Consider the following 13,854-nt stretch of genomic DNA (forward strand, 5'->3'; position numbering starts at 1 on the left):
ATACCAACCTGTTGGTGATCCCTGCCTCCAAAGATGTCCACTGGGCCTCCACCAGAACCAAGGAGTTTTCTTGGCATTGGCTCCAGCCTGATGGAATGAGCTGCCAGCTGTGATCCAGGCCCCGACGGAGCTGTCAAAGTTCCACAACCCTCTTTGCCAGGCCTATGGTTGAAACCTGGCAGCCTAAATTTCAGGTACCCCCCTCGTTTCTCCATGTTCCCTCCCCTGCTTATTGTTATTATGGGGGCATATTTGTTATGTTAATAACCTTATTGGTGGGTAAGAAGGTGGGATTGTATTGGTTTTTACCATATTTTAACATGCTTATTCTACTTTTAACATTGCGGTTGTTTTATTGCTGTAAACCATCCCAAGCCTGCTTGTGGGGAGGGGTAGTATAAAAGCCAAATTATAAATAAATAAATGCATCTCTTTTCAAGTCAATCAAACACACACACATACACAAGGATAAGGTGACCAGATTTTTACATTGGTAAAGTGGGACACCATTGACTGGGTGGGGATCTTGATTAAAAATTTTGTCTATATGGACAAACAAAAATTTTCATAAAACGCAAAAATGGTATTGTAATATATATATTTTAATTTCAACATAAGTACAATTTGCCAGGTACCCCCAGATGTCCCTCCAAAAGTGGGACAATCTGGTCACCTTAAGAAGTCATGAAGACAGAAGTGACAGAGGCAAGATGTGGAATGCTTTGTACACTAAAGTAATTGACAGTTCATAGTCTGAGGAAGAGTGCTTGCACTCGAAAGCTCACGCCTTGAATCAATCTTTGTTGGTCTTAAAGGTGCCACTGGACTCTGATTTTGTTTTGTTGTGCTGCTTCAGCCCAACATGGCTATCCACTTGAATCTGACAGACCAAAAGAAATCTATGACCCAAATTTTGTTTTTAAAGTTTGACATTCTAAGTTCAGCTGCTGAACTTGGAAAGAAGGCCAAGTGAATCCCATTAACATTGCCTGTTTAGGGTGCCTGCAAGAGTTAAACAAATAAGCCCATACCATACACAAAGCTATTTCCCAGGATAAATGAGGCCTCATAACCTGTCAAGGTGGATGCAGACAGACTTTCTACCTTCCCTTACTACAGCATTTCTCTTTAAAGCAACATTTTCCCCCAGACATAACTGTTCATTTCCATGGCCCTGAAACATTAGAAAATGTGAGTTCTAAAACCACATCATCTCACTTTATTACCATCCCCCACCTTTAAAAATGGTATTGCTCTGCAAAATAAAGTGCTGCTGAAATAAAAGCCCTGAAGGAAACAAGATGTGACATGCATTCAGTTGTTAGCAGTCTTCTCTATAGCCGCTAGTTTCTCCATTTAATGGCATGATGATAATGCACTGAAGCGTTCATGGCACAAATTAATGTTTTGTCTCTAGAATATTTTGGTTGTTCTACAGTAATCTGCTCTGCAGGCCTCTGATTAATTAAATGCTGACTAGTTGACTTGATACAGAGTGGAGAATCTCTTTCCTGCCCTTTGTGTGAAGACAAATTCAAGTACATAATGCCCCTGGGAGATGAACATGTTTCATTAGGTAAAATCAACATCACAGAAATATCTGTATGAATCTATTGAGTGGTATTACAAAAAGGCTTACAAAAATTAACTGCCTTGGTATCCAGGAGGAAAGTTCAAAAGGATGAAAAGGCCAAAAAAGAACATGCACTTTGCTTTGCACTGGGGTTTCCCTCCCTCTAAGGGCGAAGTTGTTAGCAGTGGCTAGGTTTAATTTCAGATTACTATGTAATTATTTTAATGATTTGTAGTCTCTTAGATGTAGTTACTTAGAGAGAGATCTACCCTCACACTATTTGGAGTCCATTAAATAAAATCCTAACCGTCCATAAACCTTACAGGTCAGTCCTATGTGTGTCTGCTCAGAAATAAGTATATGTCAAAAACAAAAACGACTTCAGGCAGAATCCAGCCCATATAAGGCAGGTTTACAACTTCCATTGATGTACACAGAGTTAAAAATGTGTCTGACTTTGGTTAGATCATATCCTTTCTTGACTTTGTCCAGTTCTATAGGATGTGAGGCAATGCAACTGCTTTGCAATCGGCACAGCACAAACAAGGAAGCATTTAGACGCAGAATTAACACGTGGAATTCATTGCCACAAGATGTCAGAAAGGACACATGCTCGTCTATTTTTAAAAAGGATCTAACAAGTTCAGCCATCAAAGGATTCCCATTTCCTACATAGAAAACACACATTTCTGTGAAACCTTGAATAAACTAAGTTACTTGTACAGTGTGAGGTACTTGTGCAAATGTTTACTTTTCTATCTGTACATGGTGTGCAGATACTGTGGGGAGTTGCTGCTAGTCATGCTTTCTTTGTGTGTGAAATGTATATGCTTTCATAGGAAAGCAGATCTGTGTGGTTTCTTTCCTATACAGAAAAGGTTTCCCTATAAATGATGTCAGTAGATTACCTTTAAGAGGCAGATATATTTTCTAGGACTTTGTCTCTTTTAGTAGTTTGGCTAGGTCAGTGGTTCTCAGCCTGGGGGTCGGGACCCTTTTGGGGGTCGAACAACCCTTTCACAGGAAGCAGCTTGGCCAGGGGGGTGCCATCTACACAACAGCCTTGTGGGGTAGATTTAGATAGAGCATTTGTCTGTCTGGAGCAGCGGTAAAGAGTTAGATCAGCATGGTGGGACAAGAGGCAGAACTGAACTGAGAAACCCCAAGGGGGAAAAAGTTATACAATCATGAACAATGGATCTTCACGCCACTTGTCAGTTTTGGTTTAATTTCTGTGAAAGAACACACTTGCATAATTTTATGGTTGGGAGTCACCACAACATGAGGAACTGTATTAAAGGGTTGCAGCATTAGGAAGGTTGAGAACCACTGGGCTAGGGGGTTATACCACTCCTACCTTGTTATTCTAATTGTACACACAATTCTCATGTTTATGTTTAAGCATAAGGAATTCCATGTAGATCAATGCAACTGCCTTTTCTTTTTTTTTTTGAAATTCTTAGCACCAGGGCTGGATTTTATTGAAAGTTGCAAGATTAGCATTTCCTTTCATAGCACCTTTTCCAATAATGATTGGAAAGTTTCTGAACATTTCCCAGGATACCTTACTTTAGTTTCAATTCTGCTAAAAACATTCCATGCTCAGAGACCAATGTTCATATTTTTCTTTGTTCTTCTGGTATTCCCCATGACCATACAACAATTTGTACTGTTGTGCCTGCAGGCAGGCAACTGGAGGCAGTGCAAATGAACAGGTGGCGATGGATTCCAAGTCACAGACAGGAATGTAATGAACAAACCATCACGTACACATTCCCTTCTGTCCTGCCCATCATGGCCTGTTCCCTCTCCACAATTCTCCTGCCATCTAATACACCTCCCTATCTTGGTGGCCATGGCACTGAGAGGCCCTTAACCTTCATCTTTTCCCAGACATGAAGGAGGGGGCTATGAGTTGGTAAAAAAAAACTACGACATTGCATCTGAGTGCACTGAAAAGTGACAGCAGGAACAATAAAAAAAACGTAAAGGGCTATAGTGCAAGGAAAGAGAATTTTCTTCAGTCCCTGGCATCTTTAGTTAAAGGATGTCATGGACCAGATTGGGATCACGTTGCATGAGGGGATGGGGCTTACATCTTCTCCCTCCCTGCCATTTAACTGAAATGGCCCCTGAGAGCCCCAAATTCACCATGCTGGGGAAATATATTACATGTACAGTAGGCTTCCCCAAGTCGGCATATAGCAGTTCTCTGGGGTCATTTCAAGTTGGAAAAACAGGAAGGAAGCCTCTTCCGCATGCACTGTGGTCCTGAATGAGGCTCACCAGCTCCTGAGAAGTGTTCTGAGCACTGTTATTTCCAGCAAACACTTCACTCCCTGGCTTTGCTGCTGGAACACCTCCAAGATCTTCTGGGCTGCTGAAACAAGAGGCATGTGAGAATCCATCTTGATATTAAAACCAGAGACTTGATTAAATAATGCAACACTTTAGCCTTTTGCAAGAGATAGTGATTAAATCCTCTCAGAGGACCATTTAAATCCTCAAGACCATTTATTCACATGGCCTAGGTTTGCCAGCCTCTAATTGGGACCTGGAGATCTCCAGGAATTACAACTAATCTCCAGACTACAGAGATGGATTCTACTGGACTGAATCTGCATGGAGCTTTTAATCCAATCCCAGGTCTATTTAGTCCCTGCCATCTCCACTGAATGCGATTTCCATTTTGATTTTGTCTCATTTAAATTTTCCCTCTGCAACAAGCATGATTGATCCGGAGTGACCCTACCTTTATCCTGCAATATCCTAGAGTGAATATAACCCTCAATATTTGAAGAATCAGATTGAGAAAGCAAGAGAAAGCATCCAGAGCTCTGCCTGTTTTGAATTTGCTGCGGAACTCCGTGGTAGAGAAGCCCTGATTGGCCAGGGTGTCAGTTCCTGGCTTCCAGGCTTAAAAGGGAAGCCCTAACTTTTCTCAGCAGAAGCTCCAGAAGCCCTAATTTCTCTTGGTAGAGATTTGCCTCTTGAATTTTTTCTCCCTCTGCTGTCTCCAATCCTCTCCTCCCCCCCCCCCCCCAGTTCAAGAAAAGAAATAAAGAGGCTCCTGCTGTGCATTGCTCCCCCCTCGCCATCTGAGCTTCCCTAACCACATGCAGAACACTTTTCTGTTTCAATGGGGGGGGGGGAAGGAAGACCCAGGTTCAAATCGGATTTAGCAGGATCCACAACGGAATAAACAAAGTAAGTGCAGATTCAGCCCTGGAGAAAACAGCTGTTATGGAAAGTGGCTTTATGGCATTACCCCCCACTGACGTTCTGCCATTTCCCAAATTCCACCCTTCCCAGGCTCCACCCCAAAATCTCCAGGAATTTCCCAGCCCAGAGTTTGGTAATTCAATCTATTATAATTGGACCTATCACTTCTTGTTTCATCACCTATATGTTCCCTGCAAAAGGATTTGTAAAGTGCCATGGTTGCCTCCATGCTCTAGCCCCCAAAGATCTTTGGATCAATATCTGTTCAGGGTCCCCAGCCTGAAGGTGGTGAAATTGGCCCCAGCCTGGTGGAATGCACTCCTGGGAGAGATCAGGCCCCTGCAGGACCTAAATCAGTTCAGCACAGGGCCTTAAAGATGGAGCTGTTCCACCAAGCTTATGGCCATTGCCCAAAATAATATCCACCAAGAAATGCTGGCCTCGCCACTGGGAGGAACAGGAGAGTTGGAAGATCAGCAACTTTCTGGGAATGGGGCTTGGAAAAATTGTAAATGTTAACTCTTAACTTTCGCAAATTTTAATATTGTTACCCACCCTGAGCATTATGGAAGGGTGGGATAGAAATAATAATAATAATATTATAGAGCACAACAGATGGTCTCAGTTTATTACTCTCAGCATTCCCCAGTTAAGAAGGGTATATCTGCCCATCAGTCTCCAATTTTGATATACTTATTTCCTTGTTATGTTTTCCCCTAGAATTAAAGAGAAACAAATGGTGTCCATTTATTATTTCAGTTTGCATCTGTTAAACACCTTTATTATGCTGTATGTCAATTTGCTGCTCACCTATGGACTGGCAACTTCCATTTCAATGTACCTTAAGAAGTGTGCATGCACATGAAAACTAATACTTTGAATAAAACTTTGTTGGTCTTAAAGGTGCCACTTGGCTCAAACTTTGTTCCATGACAGCTCAGATCTTTAATGCTTTTCCAATTGCAATGAAATCCAAATTCTGCCCATTTAAAAAAATAGTGTTATGCCAGTGAAATTGCACCTTCGGCCATTCCTCCCCTTCTGACTCTCTCACTTTCATCTGCCACCTTCTTGTGCCTTACACTTTGCATGCCTGCTTGAAATGGCAGAAGAGAGGAATGCACTTTACATGTGATTCTCTTCTGCCTGTCAATCAAGCCAAGCAGCCAATGCTTTAAAGGGCCCACAGCGCCAGCTACTTTTTAAAAAAGACTTCTCCATTGAATGCCTATGCATCTAATCATAGATGTATAGTGCTTTTTATAATGCTACCCTTTATGGAATCATGATTCTGTAATCTTTAAAAAAATTATCTTGTTCCTGATTTGAAGAAGAAGAAGAAGAGTTGGTTCTTATATGCCGCTTTTCCCTACCCAACGGAGGCTCAAAGCGGCTTACAGTCTCCTTCCCATTCCTCTCCCCACAACAGACACCCTGTGAGGTAGGTGAGGCTGAGAGAGCGCTGATATCACTGCTTGGTCAGAACAGCTTTATCAGTGCCGTGGCGAGCCCAAGGTCACCCAGCTGGTTGCATGTGGGGGAGCGCAGAATCGAACCTGGCATGCCAGATTAGAAGTCCGCACTCCTAACCACTACACCAAACTGGGGGGGGGGGGAGGGAACTTTAGAGGGGAATGCTTTGTGTTTAAACTGTGGGGAACATTTTTTTTTTTTGCTTTGCTGCATGATTGCCTATTCATTGCTCCAGACAGTATACTTAAAAAAAAAAAAAGACCCCGGGAGAAGGGAGAGGGAGACAGGTCCGAGGGCGGGACATTTGAGGTGGCACTACTTCACCTCCATACATTTCCTTAGCATGTGGCTTGCTGGTAGTTCTCCTGTAGCTCATACTACATAGGTTGGGGAATCAACTTTATGTGATTCCCCAGCTAGCACTTTAAAATGGAAGATGTTGCTTGAGGTTAGCTGGATGATCCCGGCAGGTTGGCGGCATCATGCAAAATGCCAAAAGTATGGCATCTTCATAAAGTAAGCATTTCACTATATTTGTCGGTTGCGGAATGGCCCTGAATATCCAATGCCATGGTGGAGCCTAATTCTGCACAGATTTCATCCATTAGCATTTCTCCCTGTATGAGTGCCCAGGTAATCCAGATAGATAAAAATGATATATCCAACCTTTCTGTTTTATTTTTGTTTTTCTGTTTCCAAACTTTCTTCCATGGCTGACATGAAAGTACAGGGTCTTTTTGTCAGGAGCAGGCTTACGATTTTCATTTTCTCATCGTTGGACTGTAACAAAAATACAGCACTAATTGAAAGTCACTACAATTAGAAAATAGAATTTTGCAAGACAAAAAATTGATCCTTTATTTTATCATTGAACAGAACAATTTCAGTTTTCTTTACTGTTTTTTGTTTTGGTTATGGCAATGAAGTTACTGTCCCTTTAAGTACAATAAAATCAGAGTCCAGTAGCACCTTTAAGACCAACAAAGATTTATTCAAGGCGTGAGCTTTCAAGTGCAAGTACCCTTTGTCAGACTAAGAACTGACCATCATAACAGTAGGAATAGATGTAAAAGTTAATCCTGTTACATTAGTAAACTGTGTCACAGCATCCACACACAGCCACATGATAACTCCCTGCCAAACCATCCAATCAAACCCCTTTGTAGTTCACAAAGACATATCAGAAATAAAACTGTCAAAGCCAGTGATCCATAGCTCACACCCTACTATTTACTGCCGGCCCCATCTGTCTCCATACCAGTGTGAAACTTTCTTACAAGTAGAAGCTAAGCTGGCAGCTATCTTGTCCCGGGACCAGAAAGTAGAATTCAAAATTACATTATATATTACTAACAGTCACATAATCCCAATTAAAATAAATTGTGAGGAATGTGGATATACATGTTGCATAAGGTTAGCATGCATAGTGAGACAAAAAAACCTTTGTCCTTGTTGAGTCCAGGGTATGTCAAAGTGTTAAATGTTTATAATAATTTGCATTTCTGCAATCTCCCTTTCTAGCCTGTTCTTGAAGTTTCTTTGTAATAAAACAGCTACTTTCAGGTCCCTTATAGAATGTCCTGGAAGGTTGAAGTGTTCCCCTAAAGGTTTTTCAATCAACATTTTGACAGCTTAGGGGGGGGGAACGCTCCCCAGGCCCTGGGGATGATGATCCGTGGCTCAGCGAGCTGCTGATCGTCGTCCCCGGGGCCAGGGGACCATTTTCACTTGGGGGGGGGGAGGAAAAACGCTCTCCAGGCCCCAGGGATGACGATCCACAGCTCAGTGAGCCGCCGATCATCCTCCCTGGGCCTCGGGAGCATTTTCCCTCCCCCCCAGTCCCTGAGGAGGCTTTTCCCTTGGGGGGGAATGACTTCCCAGGCCCCTGGGAGCCAGATCGCCGGCTCACAGAGCCGATCCTGGCCCTCCCTGGGCCCTGGAGAGCCTTTTACCCAAGGGAGGCGAAGTTCGGGGGGGCCAGCCCTTCCCACCCGCCCAGGCAGTGCTGCCACGGCGGTTGGGAACGGCTAGCACCCGCTGTATTTTTTTTACAGCAGGCTTTATTACTAGTTTTAAATAAAACTAGATTTGATGACTTTCAGGGAAAGTAATTGCAAAGAAATTCAGCAGTCTAAGATCACCCAGCTGGCTGCATGTGAAGAATCAAACCCAGTTCTCCAGATTAGATACTCTCAACCACCACACCAAACTGTTAATGCAGATCTCATTCAAGCACTTTCTTCTCTCCCACTGCAATGGAACCATACAACTTTCCTTGACATCACAAATACCAGTATAATTCTGCTTACGAGATATTATGCTGCAGCTTGTGCAGCATAAGAATCTGAGTGTCCAGCTGATCAGTGGTACCCAACCTGCGGGCCGTAGCCCGGCGCCGGGCCGTAAAGGCCTCGGCGCCGGGCCGCGGCTCCTTCTTCCCTCCCCCCCCCAAAGCGAGAAACTCGCCAGGCAGCGAGCAAATCGCCCGCCAAAGTGGCCAATTAGCTCGCGGCCCGGCAAGCTTCTCACTTTGGGAGGGGAGGGAAGAGAAGCTTGCCGAGCCGCAAGCTAATCGGCCACTTTAGCAGCCGATTTACTCGCGGCCCGGAGGGGCCAGGAGGGGAAGCTGTGGCCACCGGCATGGCGGCGGCGCAAACGCACATGCGCGGCAGTCCGCGCATGCACGTTTGCGCTGGGGCTGCCGCGCGTATGTGAGACCCCGGGCCGCCCTCTCCGCCCACTACTCCGCAGCGGTCCGCGGCAAGCGGAAGCTTACGGACCGCTGCAGCTGATGATACCTAGCTTCAAAGTACTTCTCTGCTATATAGTATGCTGGTGACCAAAAGTCCTAGAGACTGTGGTCACTTCCATATGGAGTTCACACTCTGCACTTCTCTCCAAACAGCAGTGGACATGATTGTGCATTCATCACCCACCAGGTTTTCCTCAGCTTCCCTGCAGGTTCCCCCAAACCTGCTTTGATACAATCTATAATGATACCCCAACAAAGAGCCTTCCATTCATGGTGGGGGAATGACAGGTGACAGAGTAGAGAAAATCTCTGTATAAAAGGTCCACTGCCACTGCAAATGCCAAGTTGAATGAGATTATGGAGAGTCACCCCAATGTGGGAGCAACCTCTTCTGGGTCTAATTTACCTCAGTGGGTAACTGAAAGAATTTTAAAAATGGAGCTGAACAGGGTTCCTGGAAGAAAGAGCATGATAAAAATAATAACCAAATAAAAACTGCATATGCTGAGAGGAAAAAAGAACAGAAATAGCCCTGGAAGAGCAGGAAAAATACCCTGGTTGGTAAACAGTAAAGTAGCAAGGCTTATATTTCTCTCTTTTCAAATTCTGATAAGAGAGTTATCCTTTAACAAGGATACCATGTTCTACACAATGTACAGTTTCACATTGTATAAAATAGTAATGAGTACATGTGTTTCATATGCCCCCACCATCACAGGCCTCTGTGCTACAGCAACAGGAGCACTGATTATAGGCTGTTGCACTCTTAGCCCTCTTAATGGAAGGGAACCAGATGTTTGAGATCAGTTCACAAAAACACACACTAAATAAACATCCCTCTGTGGGCTGCAGCAAAGGTCAATTTTGATAGGGAAGAGAGAAGATCTGTCATTCTTGCAGCATTCTCTGGTGGCTCTTTCTTAAACAAGCACTATCCATTAGGTCTTTCCCTCTTTACACTAGGTCATGTACCTTGACAATGCAATAGAAGCTAACTTTAAACAAGTAGGGATATTGTCAGTGACTACTGAACAAATGACAGATGCTCACAAATTGCCTGTGGTTCAGTTAGATAGAAGAGCTGCAAGTCTAGATTCCCTTATAGATGAAGAGTTTTGTGAGAATCAAGTTATGTGAAAATGGTTAAAGAAGCTGCCAGAGTTCCCTCTTGTCCTCCCTAGCATTATCTACATGATTGCTTTCCATATCTTGTTTATTGTGGTTAGTGGAGCAGCTATAATGGAGAGTGCTAGGCATAATAAATCTTGTCTTGTGCATGACATGCTTTTCATCACAGCCCTTAGAATTACATGGTAAGCTTTTTTTTTTTGTCAGATTTGTTGCCAAACAGCATTTGGGTGATGAAAAAAATGTTGAGGGCAAAAAACCCCACACCCCTTGAAGCAGTTCTCCCTTCATTCAATTTGTGTAAGCCAGTTCTAGAGTTCTAATTGGGCCACAAAACCATGTTCTTCATAGGTACCCTTGGACCTTTTCCAAAAGAGAAATTTGAGGTGGCTCAGTGCTTGTCTCGTCTCGGGGCTCATTCCCACTTCCTGATGATGTTGGTGCTGTCCTGTGGCTGTCCTGTGGCTGTCACCATTCTGTTCATCAGATAAATCTGCAGTCCCTTTTCTGCTGTGGGGGACAAGAAGCTGAAAGTTGCGGCAGGGCTGTCAAGAAGGGAAAACTCAGCCATCCCTTTCCCTGCCCTCCCCCTCCCCACCTTTACCCCTGAGCATCACTTCTACCAGCTCCTGTTCGCTACCAGCTCACCAGGCTGCCATAGCCACCATATCCTTGCCTGGCTTCACTCTGCCCTTGACTGGGTCTTCCTAAAGATTTTTAAAAATGCTTCCTGGCTTCGCAGCATTGTGGACCCTCAGGAAACAGGGTTTTTTAAATGTGGTTATTGTATAGTAGCGCAAAAACATATTCTAAAAATGTTTTAAAATGTTTCTGTAACTCCATTTACTCATGAGTAGGCAGGCAGCTCCATTTACTCATGAGTAAGTATTAGTAAGAAGAAGTTGCGAGCAAAGGAAGCTGGGGCAGCATGGTGGAAAAGGGGAAGACTGAGGTCCATTCCGCACAGCGCTAATGCAGCTGAAGTCTAACTGTTGTGTAACCCTATTTTTTAAACATTATGCATGACATCGTAAACAATCTGCAACACTCCTGCAACACTCCCGCAAAAAGTGCTTCAATATAGCACTATTTGGAGAATCATCAAAAGTTGATTCCCCCTTAAAAAAAACGCTTCACTCCTAAGAACAACCTACAACATATCTGAAAAAGACATGTGCATTCTCAATATACTAGTAGAAAGAATGTCCCTCCCTAGCTTTCGCCCCCGAGCTTCCAGAGACGCGATCACCATTTTTTCCCTCATAAACTGGCAAAAGCAACGAATAAATGAGGATTCTTCGGCTGAAGTCCCTCCACAAGCAATTCAGAAATGCTTAACAGTAAAACAAAGCTCCCTTCTGCAATTGTCTTTGAAGTTTCCGAGTACAATACAGCCCCCTGTTCGACACTGCCCGTAATTTCGGCCAGAAATTGCACCCATGGGGGGGGGGTTTACCTGAAGAGCGTGTAAATGATTAAGCGCCAGCTCCCACGCCAGCGAAAAAGGTCCTTCTGAGACATCAAATGAACAAATATTCATTGCTACTGGTGTGTTTTGGGGTTTTTAAAAACAGTTTTTAAAGGGAAAGGGGCTTTTTGGGAGCACAAACACAACATTTCATGTTCTGTTTGATTGATGGCCGGGGGGCGGGAAGAAGCACGGAAAAATATTGTCTCCTTTGTTGTGATTCCAGCGAGACCGGAAACTTATGGGTAACGAAAACAGAGCTAGTGGGAGAGCCTTTTTTCCCGTAGGGACGGCTGTATGAGTTATCAAGATCTGCCACTATTAATTGTAGCGCTTTACAATAGCGCTTACCTTTGGCTACATAGGCGGTTGTGCAGAATGGCCCTGAGTTACTGCTTGCTTAGCCCCTTCCAGCCTAGCAGCTGGCATGGGAGCTGCAGACCTGTGGGGGGGGGGAATGCATTTACTCAAGGTGTTGGATGGGGGTGTTGTCAAAGAGAGGGGTGGGGGGAGGGTTAGTTGTTCATCAGAATGGTTTTTAGTTGGGGATGGTTATATTTTATTGTGGGGTTTTTAATGTGGTAACTCGCCATGACCCAGCTATCTGGGAGCAGTGGGTAATAAATCCAATAACAACAACAACAACAACAATAATGTTTAACAATTTGATTGCTAATTTTCTTTTTTCTGTGGCATTTCAACTTGCAAATACTTTAAAATAATGAATTTCACTGGATGAATACTTGCAGAAAAGAGACCGTCAGATTCTGGTACCATTCAACATGATGAAAAAGCACTCTCACTAAGTTCTTAACAATCTCCAGCAATGTCTGAAAAATAATTTATCCCACTCTCTCCTCCCAACTGCCAATGCACACAAAACACATACCTCATGTTGGAGCTTAGCCTGAAACAATACTAGTGCATGGCAGAGAATTTCTCCATCTGGCTTGGCAACTAGGTCATACAGCTTTGTTAGCATCGTGGGCTGAATGCTGAAGATTAGGAAATAAGGTTCTGCTTGGCAAAACATACCTATAGTATCTCAGTGTTAAATGTGTGTTTTGTGGACTGTAAGGCAATGTATATTCAAGTAAGCTTTTTTCTTTTTTTTTCTTTTTGCATTAGGCATGCAATCATACACTAGATTAATATTTTGGTTTACATGAGTTTGAGTCAATGAATCACAAGTATGAAGAGCTCATGGAACCAGATTTCTCTACCATCTTTTTCCCTAGAAGTCCATATGACACAGTTAGGGACAGGAGAAATGTGGTTTGGTTCATGCTTTGTGGTATGCCTAGTTCACAAATCACAAACTTAGTGTAGTGGTTAAGAGTGGTGGCTTCTAATCTGGCAAGCTGGGTTTGATTCCCGCTCCTCCACATACAGCCAGCTGGGGACCCATGGTGCTGTTCTCATGGGGCAGTCCTGTCAGGAGCTCTCTCACAGCCTCACCTACCTCACAGGGTGTCTGTTGTGGGGAGAGGAAAGGAAAGGCGATTGTAAGCCGCTTTGAGACTCCTTTGGGTATAGAAAAGCGGCATATATAAAAACCAACATTTCTTCTTCATTGACTGCTAGAAACACCAAATATACAGCTGAATCTCTTCTACCTATCCTCCAAATTTTGTGAGAATTGTATTTACAGGGTCTGAGTTACCCTTCCCACCAAGAATGTGCCCCCAGGAATGTGCTTTCTAGAGAAATGTCTGCCTGCTATTTCTCCAGAAAGCACTTTCCTAGAGGCACCTATGGGGGGAGGGCATTACTTTGACTCCATAAATCCCATCCCCTCCAAAGTCAGCCAGAGATTCTCTACAGGTGTGTCTTCTGTACAGCCCTGAACCTGTGCCTGTTTAAATGACCACCTGTGACAGTTCATAGTTGATGTGATAGATGGATGGAACATGAGTGCAGGGTCTCAGTTAATTACTCTGGGAATTTCACTGTTAAGAGGGGTACATCTGCCCATCAGGAGTTTTGATAAATTTATTCCCTTGACTATATTTTACCTGGAATTAAACCCAAACAAATGGTAACTATATAAACTATGCTTGTTATTCCAGATTGGTCCTTGCATCTGTTAAATACCTCTATTATGCTATATGCTAATTTGCTGCTCACCCTGTACCTATATGGACTGGTAACTTCCATTTCAATGTATCTGAAAATGTGTGCACACATACTAAAGCTTGCATCTTGAATAAAACTTGATTGGTCTTAAAAGTGCTACTG

The 13,854-nt window shown here is 43.5% G+C and overlaps 1 long non-coding RNA gene across 1 annotated transcript in view; it reads right to left on the reverse strand.

Annotated features, from left to right (window-relative positions):
• Window positions 1-3,095: 3,095 nt before the first annotated feature.
• Window positions 3,096-13,854, reverse strand: part of LOC143831200 (uncharacterized) — a 38,688-nt gene continuing 27,929 nt past the window's right edge. The window contains exons 2-3 of the long non-coding RNA XR_013228766.1: window positions 6,935-7,048; window positions 3,096-3,953 (exon numbers count right to left, since the gene is read on the reverse strand). This is a non-coding gene — a long non-coding RNA (uncharacterized LOC143831200). The remainder of the gene's footprint in view (window positions 3,954-6,934; window positions 7,049-13,854) is intronic.

The sequence above is a fragment of the Paroedura picta genome, chromosome 3 (assembly GCF_049243985.1).
Source record: "Paroedura picta isolate Pp20150507F chromosome 3, Ppicta_v3.0, whole genome shotgun sequence".
NCBI classification, from domain to species: domain Eukaryota; kingdom Metazoa; phylum Chordata; class Lepidosauria; order Squamata; family Gekkonidae; genus Paroedura; species Paroedura picta.